This window comes from Macaca nemestrina, chromosome 5 (assembly GCF_043159975.1).
Source record: "Macaca nemestrina isolate mMacNem1 chromosome 5, mMacNem.hap1, whole genome shotgun sequence".
In the NCBI taxonomy this organism is placed as follows: Eukaryota; Metazoa; Chordata; class Mammalia; order Primates; family Cercopithecidae; genus Macaca; species Macaca nemestrina.
The window spans coordinates 94415583-94435586 of NC_092129.1; the positions used below are offsets into that span (position 1 = coordinate 94415583).

The 20004-nt window shown below is 35.2% G+C and overlaps 1 long non-coding RNA gene across 1 annotated transcript in view; it reads right to left on the reverse strand.

Moving 5' to 3' along the window:
- Window positions 1–3356: 3356 nt before the first annotated feature.
- Window positions 3357–20004, reverse strand: part of LOC139363155 (uncharacterized) — a 32813-nt gene continuing 16165 nt past the window's right edge. Inside the window, exons 2-4 of the long non-coding RNA XR_011623078.1 lie at window positions 6248–6410; window positions 4098–4348; window positions 3357–3597 (exon numbers count right to left, since the gene is read on the reverse strand). This is a non-coding gene — a long non-coding RNA (uncharacterized lncRNA). The remainder of the gene's footprint in view (window positions 3598–4097; window positions 4349–6247; window positions 6411–20004) is intronic.

Below are 20004 nucleotides of genomic sequence, written 5' to 3' on the forward strand. Positions count from 1 at the left end.
GAATCAATATCGTGAAAATGGCCATACTGCCCAAGGTAATTTATAGATTCAATGCCATCCCCATCAAGCTACCAATGAGTTTCTTCACAGAATTGGAAAAAACTGCTTTAAAGTTCATATGGAACCAAAAAAGAGCCCGCATCTCCAAGACAATCGTAAGTCAAAAGAACAAAGCTGGAGGCATCACGCTACCTGACTTCAAACTATACTACAAGGCTACAGTAACCAAAACAGCATGGTACTGGTACCAAAACAGAGATATAGACCAATGGAACAGAACAGAGTCCTCAGAAATAATACCACACATCTACCGCCATCTGATCTTTGACAAACCTGAGAGAAACAAGAAATGGGGAAAGGATTCCCTATTTAATAAATGGTGCTGGGAAAATTGGCTAGTCATAAGTAGAAAGCTGAAACTGGATCCTTTCCTTACTCCTTATACGAAAATTAATTCAAGATGGATTAGAGACTTAAATGTTAGACCTAATACCATAAAAATCCTAGAGGAAAACCTAGGTAGTACCATTCAGGACATAGGCATGGGCAAAGACTTCATGTCTAAAACACCAAAAGCAACGGCAGCAAAAGCCAAAATTGACAAATGGGATCTCATTAAACTAAAGAGCTTCTGCACAGCAAAAGAAACTACCATCAGAGTGAACAGGCAACCTACAGAATGGGAGAAAATTTTTGCAATCTACTCATCTGACAAAGGGCTCATATCCAGAACCTACAAAGAACTCAAACAAATTTACAAGAAAAAAACAAACAACCCCATCAAAAAGTGGGCAAAGGATATGAACAGACATTTCTCAAAAGAAGACATTCATACAGCCAACAGACACATGAAAAAATGCTCATCATCACTGGCCATCAGAGAAATGCAAATCAAAACCACAATGAGATACCATCTCACACCAGTTAGAATGGCGATCATTAAAAAGTCAGGAAACAACAGGTGCTGGAGAGGATGTGGAGAAATAGGAACACTTTTACACTGTTGGTGGGACTGTAAACTAGTTCAACCATTATGGAAAACAGTATGGCGATTCCTCAAGGATCTAGAACTAGATGTACCATGTGACCCAGCCATCCCATTACTGGGTATATACCCAAAGGATTATAAACTATGCTGCTATAAAGACACATGCACACGTATGTTTATTGCAGCACTATTCACAATAGCAAAGACTTGGAATCAACCCAAATGTCCATCAGTGACAGATTGGATTAAGAAAATGTGGCACATATACACCGTGGAATACTATGCAGCCATAAAAAAGGATGAGTTTGTGTCCTTTGTAGAGACATGGATGCAGCTGGAAACCATCATTCTTAGCAAACTATCACAAGAACACAAAACCAAACACCGCATGTTCTCACTCATAGGTGGGAACTGAACAATGAGATCACTTGGACTCAGAAAGGGGAACATCACACACCGGGGCCTATCATGGGGAGGGGGGCGGGGGGAGGGATTGCACTGGGAGTTATACCTGATGTAAATGACGAGTTGATGGGTGCAGCACACCAACATGGCACAAGTATACATATGTAACAAACCTGCACATTATGCACATGTACCCTACAACTTAAAGTATAATAATAATAAATAAATTTAAAAAAAAAAAAAAACAGAGTTAAAATACCAAGAGGTTAAAATAATTTTAATTAGGTAACAGGCTAGACAGGTAATGATTCAGCTTATTTTAGGAAAAATATGATCAAGTTAATTAGGTGTTACAGGAAGTGATGAGTAGCTTATGTTACAGCTGTTGATCTGTATCAAGGAGAATGATTGACCTATATTGTAGAAAGCAGGAGAAGAGATATGTCAAACTCTTCCTTATTTGATAAAATTGAATATCAGAAACTTATTATTAAAAAGTAACTTCGATGAACATATAGAGATTGTATTTTGGTGAATTAATTTCGGTTTTATCAGCAAATACTTTCCTGAATCAAACTTTTCATGTGATGATAATATATTTTTTTGATAATATTCAGAGTTTTTAACAAATACCCACATAAAACTGAACAAGAACTTTGTTTTCATTCAGGAATTTAGTCCACTATCTTCTTGAGTGATCTAAACTCATCATTGACCACTTATTTTTGTTTTTAGCCAAAACGCCCATTGGTGTTTGTTTCTAACTCACTTTATTCCAGATTTATTTGACATAGTGAAAACAACTGCACTCAAAACAAAAATATTTATACTTGGAAGGTAAGAGCATCTGTGAAAGGAACAATAAGACTAGAAAAACGGCCGGGCGCGGTGGTTCACGCCTGTATTCCCAGCATTTTCGGAGGCCGAGGCGGATAGATCACGAGGTCAAGAGATCGAGACCATCCTGGCCAACATGGTGAAATCCCGTGTCTACTAAAAGTACAAAAATTAGCAGGGCGTGCTGGTGGCCCTGTAGTTCCAGCTACTCGGGAGGCTGAAGCAGGGAAATCGCTTGACTGTGGGAGGCAGAGCTTGCAGTGAGTCGAGATCATGCCACTGCACTCCAGCCTGGGCGACAGAGCGAGACTCCGTCTAAAAAAAAAAAAAAAAAAGGAAGAGTAGAAAAATTATGATGAGGTAAACAAAACGCATGCATGTCATGAAGTCTTATGAAACAGCAACGATGTGGACTATTAATTGGCTTTTGAACTTTCTAGCAGTCAACCCAATAGAGATAGGCGAATTATTTACATGATTCAAAGTGTACATAAGGCAAAAATAAATTATTCCAAAGTATCATTGGTAATTTTGATAATGAGATGAGAGACATATTTCTTCCCTCCATTCTGATGACGCTATGTGATATGATAAAATCTGCTGAAACAATTCGATGGTAGACATAGTAATGTGTTTCATTAAAGTGCTATGCATGTTTCAATGTATACTGATTATATAATTCTAAAAGTGCAGAAAAAAGTGTTTTGAACTTGGTATAAATCTTCCCGATAACTTAGCTTCATCCAATATTAAAATGAGATTCTTTACAAAAATTGATATTCTGTTCATCTTTCTGGCATATTCAATAATTATTATTTCTTTCACTTGTATTTTCTGATAAGTATTAGGCATTAGAAAGTTTCAGGTTACACTGAGTGACAAGTCCCACAACAATTACAAATTCAACCGACCCTTGAACAACTTAGGGATTAGGGAAACAGTTGAAAACCCTGGTATAACTTTTAACTCCTCCAAAACTTAACTCACAGATTACTGTTGAATGGAAGCCTCACTGAAGACATAAACTTTCAATTAACATATATTTTGTATGTTATATATGTATTATATACTGTATTTTAAAAAATAAAGGTAGATAAAATGTGATTAAGAAAATTATAAGGCAGACACACTATGTTTATTATTCCTTGAGTAGAAATACATCATCATAAAGGTCTTCATTCTTGTCTTCACATTGAATAGGATGAGGAGAAGGATGAGGAGAGGGTAGTCTTTCTGTCTCAGGAGGTGCAGAGGCAGGAAAAAAATCGTTGTATATGTGAATACGCACAGTTCAAACCTGTGTTTTCCAAGGGTCAACTGTAATTTGAAAATCAACTGAGTTGGAAGTAGATGCAAATCCAAGACCTCTATAGGGAAGCAAATAAAATAAATATCTATGAGTATGGTGCCCGTTTTCTTCCTCAGTGTAAGGTGTTCTCCAACACAGAGAGAAATGAGCAATCAAGGCTCCAAAATTCTCCACTAGAATATTTTTAATTTGGAAAAAATCTAAAATGAGAATTACAAAGTTTTATTATAACTACAGTAAAATATTAATTAAATATAATATGTATATTTACATTTTTACATATATTCTATATGTCAATCTTTGAATGTTACAATTTAGTTGTTAATCTTTGAAGAAAATAGAGTTTTCAGGCTATCACTCTAGTTATTTTATCAAATAATTTCAGTTATGAGACGTTTATCAAAGAGATGACTTTGGTTTATCTAGTTATTAAAATATTTTTATTTATACCAATAAAGGAATATCCTCTGAATATAAAATGCACACTACATATAAACAAATTCAACATTCATTTAATGATATTTATAGAATTATAATAATAGTCATATTAATACTTACCATTTGCATAGTTTTATAATATGCCAGATAGATCCTCTTCTAGGCACTGTACAAATATTACATCATTTAATCTTCTTAAAGACTGATAAAGTCATTTAGCCAACCTCACATAATTGCTAAGTGACTGAGCCAGTATTTACACTTCGGCAGTTTAACTCCAGAGAATGTGTTCAGATCCAATTCAAACCACAGTACCAGATGTTGAAAATATCATGATGAGCAGTACAGGTATGATCTCTATTCTCACATAACTATATGGGGGAGAAAATTGTATTTTAATATAGCTGCAATGAAGATGTGTTGTTTGATGGAAATCCACAGTAGATGAATAAACTTATACCAAAATTACAAAATGAAAACAACAAAATAGACCTGGAAAAAGAGGTAGGAACTTATCAGGAAAAGTTTTGAAAAAAACTAAAAGAATATTTCAGAAAAATAAAACTACATTTGTAAAATCTTATGATTATATGAATTTATTTATTCAATAGTGTAGAGCTACCTTTGCTAGTCCTATATATATATAGGATAGTAATCTCAATATTGATGGAATTGAAAGATTTATCATCTCATCTTTTACTTAGTAATCCTTCTAGATGGTTTGTCAGCAGAGTTTTAAAATTATATAACCTTTGCTTAAAAATATAACTGTAGATTATATAGCAGTGTAAATTATCTTATAGCAAGATTGATTAATTCTGATATTAACATTATTAGCATCAAAATCCTTGAATGATGAAGCACTCACTGCTAAATGCCTGGCATATTTACTTCACCAGATAATATGTAAGGTAAGTTTTGGCTTACTTACTACTATTACTTAATATAGTTGCAGGACCCAGACTGCAAAGGTATGCAATAAGATCCTATTTTTATGAGGGATTCTTATGCAATAAGATCCTACTCTAAGAATAGAATCCTATTCTAAGATAGGATCTTATTTTCAACCCAACTTGAACACAAAAAATGAGAATTAGTCTCCAAAGCAAGTAACCTTGTCCACTTGGGAGAACATTTTATGCAACACAGTGCAAACTGCACAGTTATAAAACCAGAGGTGTCATTTCTACAACTTGAATTTTGAAAGTAAAGGGCACTTTAAAGACACACTCAGCCCCCTTGTCTGCCATAAGCTGGATAGCTCAGCAGTACAGAATCAATGACCTACACTAATACCACAAATCATTGGCATGGGAAGAAAAATACAAACTAGAAGCCTCAAGGTTCTGCAGCTATAAACAATAGCACTGATATAGAAGAAAAAGAACTACAAAAAGTAATGATTTTAAACGTATTTTTTCTGGCTTCACAAAATGGTTATCTATATTTTGGATTCCTAGCTAATATATGGGTCAATAAAATGACTCAATCTTTTCTCATGTTAGCATTCAGCAACATCTACTCACAAATGTTTTGCATTTTCTAAGAAATTCATTGGTTTAAAGTAAAACAAACTCATCTTCTTTCTATGTGTGTTCTACTCACAAATGCAGGATATATAATTTTACTTATAATGTGAATCAAATACATTACATAATCTCATTCCAAATAAAAGTTTCGATTTTCTAAATGAATTTTATATTTCATTTGGTGAATTTAAACTATTTTTCCCTCAAAGTTTTGAAAGTAATACTTTCTATGCACTCCTTATTTCATTTTTCATAACTATCAAGCACTAAAATATAGTATTTGTATAAATATGGTCAGTTGTGTTGCAAGAGGCATTGCTATTTTATGAATTTTAAAAAACATGCTTTATGTTTCAGTGTATAAGACTTGGATGTCTTCTCTTCTGACTGTCCTTCCCAACCCTCTGCTTCACTTGACATTATGCATATAGGGGCTACCCTTGATGATTAGTTAACGAAAGATATTTAGCAAACTAAAACCAAACTGGGGGGAAAAAACAGGAAAATGCAGCATAAATCCCCAAGTAATTCCAAGGCTTAAATTTTGTCCATCGTGGCCATTCCATCAATCCTAACCCCTCAATTATTAAGACTTCTGTTTACATTTTTTAGAATGGGCAAAACTATGTTCTAAAGAGGGCCTAATTGTGGAAGAATTCTTTTCCCTTAGAAAATACCATAACACAGATTTTTTTTGAAGGATAAAATTGTAAATCATGAATAATAAGAGGAAACACAAACACATGCTGTCATCCAGCCGAGCTCAATTCAATCATCTACAGTGTTCATGCATCATATCCCTTGATGAAGATAGTGCTCTACTTGTGAGGCTGAGATGAGAGGATCGCTTGAGCCCAGGAACTTGAGGCTGCAGTGAGCTTTGATAATGCCTTTGTGCTTCAGCCTGGATGACAGAGCAGAAACAAAAGATAGTGGCCATCAGAATTGTCAACATGCATAGAAATGTGTGCTGATTGATTGACAGTTGTGATAAATGCAAAGTATAATGTTGGAGATATTGAAGTACCTTTTTTGAATAATTTATCAATACATTGAATGAACCACAGTTATTTCAACTCTGTTCCAAAAAAATCTGTCAAAAAAGATGGTTCAGAAATACTTTATGTAAAAGCTTCTTTTAACACTGTTTTTTTGTAATAACAGAAATGTTTCTCTAAAAACCTAAATATAAAAAACGAACACATTGTTATAGTTGTGTGATAGATTGAGCAACTATGAAACTCTGAAAAAAGGAAAGGATTTACAAAATAATTTAAGTGAAATAACTGAAAACCATAAACTTATAGCCATGATAATTGCAATTATGAAAGTTTTATATATGTATATTTTAAATGTATATATAATATATAATTTATACATAGAGAGAGAGAGATGTAGAAATATCAGAATAGGCCATAGATACATGTAAATTGTGGGATTGGTTGTAATTTTTATTTAGTGTTGTAATATTTATGAAATATTTATTTAGTATTTTATTGGGAACCTTAAAAATATACAAGTAATTCAGAATAGTCATATATTAAAATAAATTTTGTGATCCAAATTTGAGAATTTTCTTCATAATTTGGCATGTGATTAATATAATTTTTTTAGTTTAAATTGATTTTATTATCTAATTAAATATATATATAAATATATATTTATAAATTAATATAAGCTTTCATGCTTTCCTTGCTAGAACGTAAGTCCAAAAAGGTGAGATATTTTGTCTGTTATGTTCATTGATCTATCAAAAGCATCCAGAATAGTGCCTGACACTTTGTAAATTTTAGTAAATATTGGTTTGATCAATGAGTGAATCATTCCAAGTAGTTTTGAATATATCTGTCAGAATTTATATGTTCATCTGTCCTCAAGTGAAAATGCCATTCTCAGGTTAAAAATCCACTCCCCTGTGCTTTTCTTGAATGAATAGGTGGGATGCTATTGTATTGTGTGAAAAGGAATAACCATATGGATACAATTGGATTCTTTGGCAAAACAGTAAATACTGTACTGATAACATTTTTATGGCAAGTAGAAATTTATAAACTGTGTATCATATAAACAACACATTATCCATTGTATTTCCAAATGTTTAAGTAGGTACATGACTGGTATCAAGTTCTAGAGGAGAAACCTCCAAAAAAATGACTGGACTCAGGCAGAATTTCTTGTCCTCTGAAGCATTACAAAAGAGAACAAATAAAGTACATTCCTAGACAGAATAAAAAATGATTATTTGAAGATGGCTGAATGGGAACAGCTCCAGCCTCCAGCTCCCAGCATGAGCGACATAGAAGATGGGTGATTTCTGTATTTCCAACTGAGGTACTGGATTCATCTCACTGGGGTGTGTCAGACAATGGGTGCAGGACAGTGGGTGCAGCCCAACAAGCGAGAGCCAAAGCAGGGCAAGGCATCACCCTACCTGGGAAGCACAAGGGGGAAGGGAATTCCCTTTCCTAGCCAAGGGAAACCGTGACACACAACACCTGGAAAATCAGGTCACTCCCACCCTAATACTACACTTTACCAAGGGTCTTAGCAAATGGCACACCAGGAGATTATATCCTGTGCCTGGCTTGGAGGCTACCAGTCCACAGAGCCTCCCTCATTGCTAGCACAGCAGTCTGAGATCTAACTGCAAGGCAGCAGCAAGGCTGGGGGAGGGACACCCACCATTGCTGAGGCTTAAGTAGCTAAAAAAAGTGGCTGGGAAGCTCAAACTGGGTGGAGCCCACTGCAGTTCAAGGAGACCTGCCTGCCTCTGTAGACTCCACCTCTGGGGACAGGGCATAGCCAAACAAAAGGCAGCAGAAACCTCTGCAGATGTAAATGTCCCTGCCTGACAGCTTTGAAGAGAGTAGTGTTTCTCCTAGTGCAGAGTTTGAGATTTGAGAATGGACAGATTACTGGCTCAAGTGAGTCCCTGACCCTGGAGTAGCCTAACTGGGAGACATCCCCCACTAGGGGCAGACTGACACTTCACACTTCACACAGTCAGGTACACCTCTGAGACAAAGCTTCCAGAGGAGCAATCAGACAGCAACATTTGCTGTTCAGCAATATTCACTTTTCTGCAGCCTCCGCTGCTGATACCCGGGCAAACAGGGTCTGGAGTGGACCTCGAGCAAACTCCAACAGACCTGCCGCAGAGGGTCCTGACTGTTAGAAAGAAAACTAACAAACAGAAAGGACATCCACACCAAAACACCATTTGTGCATCACCATCATCAAAGACCAAAGTAGATAAAACCACAAAGATGGGGAAAAAGCAGTGCAGAAAAGCTTTAAATTCTAAAAATCAGAGCGCCTCTCCCCCTCCAAAGGAACACAGCTCCTCACCAGCAATGGAACAAAACTGGACGGAGAATGACTTTGACAAGTTGAAAGAAGAAGGTTTCAGACGATCAAACTTCTCCGAGCTAAAAGAGGAAGTACGAACCCAATACAAAGAAGCTAAAAACCTTGAAAAAAGATTTGACAAATGGCTAATTGGAATAACCAATGTAGAGAAATACTTAAATGACTCGATAGAGATGAAAACCATAACACGAGAACGACGTGACAAATGCACAAGCTTCAGTAACTGACTCGATCAACTGGATGAAAGGGCATCAGTGATTGAAGATCAAGTGAATGAAACGAAGCTAGAAGAGAAGTTGAGAGTAAAAAGAAGTGAACAAAGCCTCCAAGAAATATAGGACTTTGTGAAAAGACCAAATCTACATCTGACTGGTGTACCTGAAAGTGACAGGAAGAATGGAACCAAGTTGGAAAACACTCTGCAGGATATTATCCAGGAGAACTTCCCCAATCTAGCAAGGCAGGCCAACATTCAAACTAAGGAAATACAGAGAATGCCACAAAGCTACTCCTCTAAAAGAGCAACTCCAAGACACATAATTGTCAGATTCACCAAAGTTGAAATGAAGGAAAAAATGTTAAGGGAAGTCAAAGAGAAAGGTCGGCTTACCCACAAAGGGAAGCCCATCAGACTAACAGCGGATCTCTCAGCAGAAAATCTACAAACCAGAAGAGAGTGGTGGCCAATATTCAACATTCTTAAAGAAAAGAATTTTCAACCCAGAATTTTATATCCAGCCAAACTAAGTTTCATAAGTGAAGGAGAAATAAAATCCTTTACAGACAAGCAAACTAAAAGATACAATATACCAGAATCTCTGGGACACATTTAAAGCAGTGTGTAGAGGGAAATTTATAGCACTAAATGTCCACAAGAGAAAGCAGGAAAGATCTAAAATTGGCACCCTAATATCACAATTAAAGAACTAGAGAAGCAAGAGCAAACACATTCAAAAGCTGGCAGAAGGAAAAAAAAAAAAAAAAAAAAAAAAAAACAACTAAGATCAGAGCAGAACTGAAGGAGATAGAGACACAAAAATCTCTTCAAAAAAAGTCAAGGAATCCAGGAGCTGATTTTTTGAAAAGATCAATAAAATTGATAGACCACTAGCAAGACTAATAAAGAAGAAAAGAGAGATGAATCAAATAGACGCAATAAAAAATGATAAAGGGGATATCACCACCGACCCCACAGAAATACAAACTACCATAAGAGAATACTATAAACACCTCTATGCAAATAAACTAGAAAACCTAGAAGAAATGGATAAATTCCTGGACACATACACTCTCCCAAGACTAAACCAGGAAGAATTTGAATCCCTGAATAGACCAATAATTAATAGCCTACCAATCAAAAAAAAGGCAATAATTAATAGCCTAACAATCAAAAAAAGTCCAGGACCAGATGGATTCACAGTCGAATACTAACAAAGATACAAGGAGGATCTGATACCATTGCTTCTGAAACTATTCCAATCAATAGAAAAATAGGGAATCCTCCCTAACTCATTTTATGAGGACAACATCGTCCTGATGCCAAAGCCTGGCAGAGACACATGCAAAAAAGAAAATTTTAGACCAATATCCCTGATGAACATCGATGCAAAAATCCTCAATAAAATTCTGGCAAACCGAATCCAGCAGCACATCAAAAAGCTTATACACCATGATCAAGTGGGCTTCATCCCTGGGATGCAAGGCTGGTTCAACATACGCAAATCAATAAACGTAATCCAGCATATAAACAAAACCAAAGACAAAAACCACATAATTATCTCAATAGATGCAGAAAAGTCCTTTCACAAAATTCAATGGCCGTTCATGCTAAAAACTCTCAACAAATTCGGTATTGATGGAACGTATCTCAAAATAATAAGAGCTATTTATGACAAACCCACAGACAATATCATACTGAATGGGCAAAAACTGGAAGCATTCCCCTTGAAAACTGGCACAAGACAGGGATGACCTCTCTCACCACTCCTATTCAACATAGTGTTGGAAGTTCTGACCAGGGCAATCAGGCAAGAGAAAGAAATCAAGGGTATTCAATTAGGAAAAGAGGAAGTCAAATTGTCCCTGCTCGCAGATGACATGATTGTATATTTAGGAAACCCCATCATCTCAGCCCCAAATCTCCTTAAGCTGATAAACAACTTCAGCAAAATCTCAGGATACAAAACCAATGTGCAAAAATCACAAGCATTCTTATACAACAATAACAGACTAACAGAGAACCAAATCATGAATGAACTCCCATTCACAATTGCTTCAAAGAGAATAAAATACCTAGGAATCCAACTTACAAGAGATATGAAGGACCTCTTCAAGGAGAACTACAAACCACTGCTCGATGAAATAAAAGAGGACACAAACAAATGGAAGAACATTCCATGCTTATGGATAGGAAGAATCAATATCGTGAAAATGGCCATAATGCCCAAGGTAATTTACAGATTCAATGCCATCCCCATTAAGCTACCAGTGACTTTCTTCACAGAATGGGAAAAATTTATTTTAAAGTTCATATGGAATCAAAAAAGAGCACGCATTGCCAAGACAATCCTAAGCAAAAAGAACAAAGATGGAGGCATCATGCTACCTGACTTCAAACTGTACTACAAGGCTACAGTAACCAAAACAGCATGATACTGGTACCAAAATAGAGAGAGAGACCAATGGAACAGAACAGAGCCCTCAGAAATAATACCCCACATCTACAACCATCTGATCTTGGACAAACCTGACAAAAACAAGAAATGGAAAAAGGATTCCCTATTTAATAAATGGTTCTGGGAAAACTAGTTAGCTATAAGTAGAAAGCTGAAACTGAATCCCTTCCTTACACCTTATATGAAAATTAATTCAAGATGGATTCGAGACTTAAATGTTAGACTTAAAGCCATAAAACCTAGGCAATACCATTCAGGACATAGGCACGAGCAAGGACTTCATGTTTAAAACACCAAAAGCAATGGCAACAAAAGCCAAAATTGACAAATGGGATCTAATTGAACTAAAGAGCTTCTGCACAGCAAAAGAAACTAACATCAGAGTGAATAGGCAACCTACAGAATGGGAGAAAATTTTTGCAGTCTACTCATCTGGCAAAGAGCTAATATCCAGAACCTACAAAGAACTCAAGCAAATTTACAAGAAAAAAACAAACAATGCCATCAAAAAATGAGCAAAAGATATGAAGAGACACTTCTCAAAAGAAGACATTTATGCAGTCAACAGATACATGAAAAAATGCTCATCATCACTAGCCATCAGAGAAATGCAAATCAAAACCACAATGAGATACCATCTCACACCAGTTAGAATGGCAATCATTAAAAAGTCAGGAAACAACAGGTGCTGGAGAGGTTGTGGAGAAATAGGAACACTTTCACACAGTTGGTGGGGCTGTAAACTAGTTGAACCATTGTGGAAGACAGTGTGGTGATTCCTTGAGGATCTAGAACTAGAAATGCCATTTGACCCAGCTGTCTCATTACTGGGTATATATCCAAAGGATTATAAATCATGCTGCTATAAAGACACATGCACACGTATGTTTATTGAGGCACTATTCACAATAGCAAAGACTTTGAACCAACCCAAAAGTCCATCAGTGACAGACTGGATTAAAAATATATGGCACATATACACCATAGAATATTATGCAGCCATAAAAAGATGAGTTCATGTCCTTTGAAGGGACATGGATGCAGCTGGAAACCATCATTCTCAGCAAACTATCGCAAGAACAGAAAACCAAACACCGCGTGTTCTCACTCATAGGTGGGAATTGAACAATGAGAACGCTTGCACAAAGGAAGGGGAACATCACACACTGGGCCTCTTGTGGGGCAGGGGGAGGGAGGAAGGATACCATTAGGAGATTTACCTAATATAAATGACGAGTTAATGGGTGCAGCACACCAACATGGCACATGTATACAATACATATGTAACAAACCTGCACGTTGTGCACTTGTACCCTAGAACATAAAGTATAATTTGAAACAAGAGGAAGAAGAAACTGGATAACACAATAACAACAACAACAAGAAAATGATTATTTAACCTTGTCACCGAGCTAATTTTGTTATATGGTGCTTAAGTTAAAGTAGGAAAGTATTTTATCAGAAAACCCAAGAAAAAAGTTAGACTTGTGAGTAATGGTAGTCTATCTGAGGCTCTATCAGAAATCCTATCATTTACCTGCCTTGGATCACTTCTCAGTAGGCAATAAAGAATTCAACCTGGTATATCCCAGATATACTGCAACCAAGTTTATCATGGGACAATTTCTCTGCCACAGTATATACAGATGCTTCTCTGGTTCATTAATTTGACACTACCTTTCATACATATTTGCTCAATGTCACAATATAATTATAGGTTGTGATGTTTTATAATCTGTTTAGGTTGAATTGTGTCTTCAAAAAATAAGTTGAAGTCCTAATCCCCACACTTTACTTGGAAATTAAGTTTTTGCAGATATAATTATTTATGATGAGTTTCATACTAGAGAAGGATGAGCTCTTAATACTGTATGACTAGTTTCCTTATAAGAAGATGATGTGAAGACATGGGGGAAGAATGGCAAATGAAGACAGAGGGAGAGATCGGATTTAAGCTGCCACAAGCCAAAGAACACCTGGAGCTATCAGAAAGAGACAAAGGAGTATCTTCCCAAGAGGCTTCTGAGACAGCATGGACCTGCTGATATCTTAATTTCAGCCCTCTAGTCTTTAGAACTGTCAGATAACACATTTCTGTTGTTTTAAGTCATTAGTATGTGTTACTTTCTTATGGCAGTCCAAGGAAAATAAAGAAGCTCTAATAAACTAAGTATGACATTGGATAATGCCATGTAAAGAACACTGGACTTGGAGACATGGATTCCAATCGTGACTCTACTGCACTATGTGGTTTGTGATCTTGGAAGCATACTAAACTGAAAGGTCTTAACCTGTCAATGAAAATATTATGTACATCCTTGTAATACCTTCCTTTGCTCTTCATTGAGCTACCGTGTATTGAGAACACTATTGTAAGAGCTAAAAAAAAAAAAAAAAAAAGCTTTCCTTAAATTCCCATTACGTTTATAAAATACACCAAGTGCTACAGTGATTTGTACCTTACACAAAAAGAATGTACACTGATCTCAGAGAATTAAAATGTTCTGAAAGAAGGGTAACTTTCAAATACTTAATGCTAACTCTAAATTTTCCCATTCCTGCTAGTTCAAAGAAAACCAACCAACAGTATCTCTTGAATGTAGATATGCATGAAGAACAAACAAGTTACACATGGATAAGAATAGCAGGTGAAATCCGAGTAGTAATACAAGAAAACATCAGGCATTGTCTAAGTAATATAGCGCACAGATTACATAGAAATGAAAAGAGTATTTAATGAACTAGGGAAGACTAGCAATCCCATAAGGAAGCCACAATCACTGCCCTGAGACCATCGATTACCACACAAACGTATTGACCCTAAATTTTAAAAAATCAATAAATTAAATGCAGATTATTTGTACCCATGCTCCAGAGTTTCCTAACAAATTTGACAACATATGGGTCTTTTTGACAGCCCGTTACCACTTGACCCAAGCATATTGACAGCCTGTATTAATTTAAGGGATAGCACACAAGAGCAATATGTGGACTAACCACAGAAAAAGTTAAGTATTTTGACAGCTTCAACCCAGTGTCTGAAAGTGGAAATTGAGATAATTATGTTGACCTTTCACTTGGAGAATCCGGAAGGAAATGAGATGTTTTTGTGAAATCTATATTAATCTATCTAAAATACAACCAAAAACATTCTAAATTTTTAATAGAGTCAATTTCTGAGCAATTTTGGATTCACACAAAAATTGGGCAGAAGGTAAAGTGATCTGCTGTGCACTTGCTGCTCCCAGACATGCATAGCCTCCCCAATGGTCAACATTTCCCACCATGGTGGTACATTTGCTACAATTGAACCTACATTGTCACATCATTATCACCCAGAGTTAAAAGTTTAAACTACAGTTCATTGTTGGTGTTGTACATGTTATAGGTTTAAATAAATTTATAATGACATGTATCCATCATTACAGTATCATAGAGTAGTTTCACTGCCCTAAAAAATCCCGCATGCTCTGCCTTTTCATCCCTCCCTCCTTTCGAAACCCTGGCAACCATGGATCTTTATCTTTTTACTTTCCCCATACTTTTGCTTCTATTAGAATTTTACATAGTTGTAATTATACAGTGTACAATCCCTTCAAATTGGTTTCTTTCACTTAGTAATATGCATGCAAGTTCTTTTCATCTCATTCATAGCTTGATAGATCATTTCTTTTTATTGCTACATAATATTTTATTGTCCGGATGTACCAGTTTATTTATTCATTCACCTACTGAAAGACATCTCAGAGGCTTTCAAATCTTGGCAATTATGAATAAAGAAACATTTGTGTGTGAGTTTTTGTGTGAACAATAGGTTTTCAAATCCTTTGAGTAAATGCTGAGGAGCACAATAGCTGAAACATGTGATAAGAGAGTATATTGAGATTTATAAAAACCACCAAATTGTCTTCCTAAGTGGCCACACCATTTTGCATTCTGACTAGAAATGATTGAGAGTGCCTGTTGCTTCATATGATCATTGGCATTGGGTGTTTTCAGTGTTCTGGATTTTAATCCTTCTGATAGATGTGTAGTGGTGTCTAACTGTCATTTTTATTTGTATTTCCCATATGATATATGATGCCAGGCATGTCTTTATATGTTTATTTGCCATCTTTAGATCTACTTTGTTGAGGTGTATGTTCAGGATTTTTTGTCCATTTCTTTTCTTTTCTTTTCTTTTCTTTTCTTTTCTTTTAGTCAGCGTGTTTGTTTTCTCATCATTGAGTTTTAAGTGTTCATTGTATCGTTCGGATAACAGCTCTTTATCGGAAATGTATTTTTCAAGTATTTTCTCCCAGTCTGTGGCTAGTTTTTTCATTCTCATTACAATTTTTTTCACAGAGCAGAAATTTTAAATTTTAATGAAGAAATGTTCCTTTTTCTTTCTTTTGTGAATCATGCCTTTGGTGTTGTATCTAAAAAGGCATCACCATAATCAAAATCATCTAGATTTTTTCCTTTGTTATCTTCTAGGACTTCTGTCATTTTGCATTTTATAATTAGGTCTTTTATCCATTTTTATACATTGGTAAATATGGTTTGCCAATACTTTGTTGAGAATTTTTGCATCTATGTTCATGAGTAATATTGGTCTGTGGTTATCTTACTTTTGTCATATCTTTCTCTATTGATGGTATTAAGGTAATGCTGGCCTAATAGGATGAATTAGAAAATAGTCTCTCTGCATCTATATTATAAAAAATACTGAAGTGAAATGACATAATTTCCTATTTAAATGTAAGGTAGAATTCACCTGTGAACTCATATGGGCCTAGTGCTTTTTGTTTCGGAAAGCTATTAATTATTGATTCAATTTCTTTAGTAGAAACACAGCTATTCCAATTATCTTTTTTTTTTTTTTCTTGCGTGAGTTTTGGTAGATTGTGTCTTTCAGGGAATTGGTCCATTTTATTAGGCCATAAAATTTATGGCATAGTGTTTTTCATAATGCCATTTTATTATACTTCTAATGTTCATGAAATTTGTAGAGATGTCTGACTTCTCTTTTATGTATGATATTAATATTTTGTGTCCTCTCTCTCTTTTTAAATTAGCCTGGATAGGGTCTAATCAATGTTACCAAAGAACCATCTTTTATAATTTTCAATGATTTCTGTTCTAACTTTTATTATTTCTTTTCTTCTGCTTACTTTGGCTTAATTAGCTCTTTATACTCTAGTTTCCTAAGGTATCAATTTAGAGAACTAATTTTAGATTTTCCTTCTTTTCTAAAATATGCATTCAGAGATATAAATTTCCCTGTAAGCACAGCTTTTGCTATATCTCACAAATTTTAATAAGGCATGTGTTTATCTTCACTTAGTTCATGAGAAACAAATTTTCTTGAAATTTCTTCTTTTAACTGTTATTTAGAAGCATTTGTTCTCCATATATTTTGGGCTTTGTTAGTTATCTTTCTATTTTTGATTTCCAACTTAATTCCATTGCATTCTGATAGCAGAGTTTGCTATCTGTCTGATTTCTATTCTTTTAAATTTGTAAAGTGTATTTTACAGCCCAGAATGTGTTCTACCTTATGAATTTTCCAGGTGAGCTTAAAAATGTTCATTCTGCATTGTTCCATGGAGGAGTCTATGGTTGTGGTGTGTTTAACTAACTTTTTGCTGAATTTATGGCTACTGAATTTGTCTATTTCTGATACAGTGGTGTTGAAGTCTCCAACTATAATAGTAGATCAATCTATCAACATGTTTCTATCAGTTTTGGCCTCATGTATTTTGTATTATGATTATTTAATTTGTTGGTGGTAGAGGTAGTAATTTTGTGTGTGTGTGTGTGTGTGTGTGTGTGTGTGTGTGTGTGAGACCTCACAAATAGTACTGCTAAATGTGGTGGCTCCTATGCAGAGATTTTCTAGATGCCATTCTAGATCTAGATGCCTTGGCAGTCTTTTGTATACTTTCACTTGTTTTCTGTGTGTGGGCCTCAAGTTTTGTACTTTTTCTAGAGCCATGAGGACTGATGATGCCTTTTTTTTTTCTGTTTATGTAGTGCTTACACAGAGGGCTGTTAGTGAAACTCTTCTGCTCTCTGCAGGAGCAACTCCCCTCTGCAATTTCCTTTTTCTCACTGTCCTTGAGAAATAACATTAGCTGTCACCCCTCATATGGAAGAGGTGTTGGGGGGTGGCGTGGGAGGGTCTCCTCTCATTCTCTGGTAGTGTTTGTTTCCTTTCAGGGCTTCCCAGATCATATTTATGTATTTTTTTCTCTTCTCTGATTTTTTTTTTTTTTTTTGAGTTCTTGGCCTCCTTGCTGTTTTCATTTTTATCCATTTTGTCTCTTAGTTTCTCTTCCCCATTAGGAACTTTTATTTTATAAGCCTGTTTCACTTACCTTTTTTCACACCTTGACGTGCAAATTTCTAATCACAGGCAAACTATTTTGTCACTCCACTCTGCAGGCTTCCACTTGTTGGTAAAATTTTGACAATTTTAAAGTGTTTTTAAGCCAATATGTCTGCTTCTGTATTATACATATTTTGTACCCAGGATCCCTGTTTCTCATGATTATGTACTGAAATTTTTTAGGGCAAAATGTGTGAAGCTTTTACAGAGGCTCAAAATGTTAGACATGGCTTTTTCTTCCAAGAGAGTGAATGATAATAACTGTTTATCTCTCAGAGAACTAAAATTTGGAACTAAGGAGGGAGTTTGTTTCTCATGAATAATTTAAGCCCAAAAGGAGAAAGAGAACAAACATAACAGCTCACTCTCAAGAAAAAATTAACAGTTTGGAAAAGCTAAAGACTCAAGTTCACCCCAAAGCATAGTGCCTATTGCCAAACAACCTAATTGGCTATAGTTTTCATACACACACACTATCTCACATACACACAAACACACACACACACACAAACACATTTCAGCATTGAGAAATAGAAGACAAAGAAATATTGACTAAAGAGGAGTACAGTAGTACAGAGGAAGAGATAGTTGTTATGAAAAGCTTAAGGCTTACAAACCACTTATAGCCTGTTAGCCTTCTTTTGTAATTTTTGTATGACTTGATTAGATTTTTCCATCCAAATTAATAGACAACTTGCACACTAATATTAATATAAACTCCTCCAACAATTACTAGCTACTACTCTTTACAAGATGTTTTAAGTGGGTGAGATAGAATAGTCATAAGGTAAAATTCAGGTTCTAATCAGGTAGTCATTTTCATTTAAATTCTATTTATTCATTGTGAGTGTGAAGTACTCTCACAGAAGTGCAGTGTATCCTGTTTTAGACACAGGTACCTAGAGGACATATACCTAGGTGACTGAGAGCAAATGTACCTTTGTATTAATTATGGGTTATTTGGGCTCATGGATGTTGATATATGACATTTATTCTGTATTTAAACAAAAAGTAATTTTATTTATTTATTTATTTATTTATTTATTTATTTATTTATTTATTTTTGAGACGAAGTCTGGCTCTGTCGCCCAGGCTGGAGTGCAGTGGTGGGATCTCGGCTTACTGCAAGCTCTGCCTCCCGGGTTCACGCCATTCTCCTGCCTCAGCCTCCCGAGTAGCTGGGACTACAGGCGCCTGCCACCTCGCCCGGCTAGTTTTTTTTTTTGTATTTTTTTAGTAGAGACGGGGTTTCACCGTGTTAGCCAGGATGGTCTCGATCTCCTGACTTCGTGATCTGCCCGTCTCGGCCTCCCAAAGTGCTGGGATTACAGGCTTGAGCCACCGCGCCCGGCCTTTGCATTTATTTTTAATGTAGTTAATTGTTCTCTACTCTGAGCTACTATAGGTTTAATAATAAGTAAGATATAAATAGACTTTTTAATTGTTTTTTAAAATCCATATTTTCTACATTTTAAAGTCTGTGAAATTGGAACGCATTTTTATTACTATAATGCAGGCCAATATATTTAGCATTTCTATTCTCTTCTAAGTATTTGTAGGAATGATATATGATTTAAAAGTCAAATAAATCTAAAAAAGATCTTTCAAAAGATATGAAATAAAAATGTTAGTGATATGAAAACATTCTATAAAATTTAACTGGAAGCTTTTTAAAAATATCTTAGAGGAAAATAAAACAATTGTTTGTCTTACCTTTAGTGATGTTTCAGGTTAAATGAAAAATGATAGTTTCCAGCTTACACAGAACAAAATTTTGCTCCCAAAATTAATAGTTTGGAGATATTCAATATCTTAGAATTTATTTTTAAAACAGAAATTACTTTGTTTTAAACTAATGCCAATCTTTAAAAAGTCATTATGTCAATAATAAAGATCTATTTAATATTTAAAATTTTTATTTGTAAATTACTGTTAAGCTGCTATTTTTAATTTTTCATGAAATTAAAAAAATACTTTCCTACACAGAATATAGTAAATTAGGTAATTCAACAACTATTTAACACAGTTGAAAATAGATTAGAGACTCTTTCTAACTTCGAAGGTCACATAGGCTGTCATTCAAA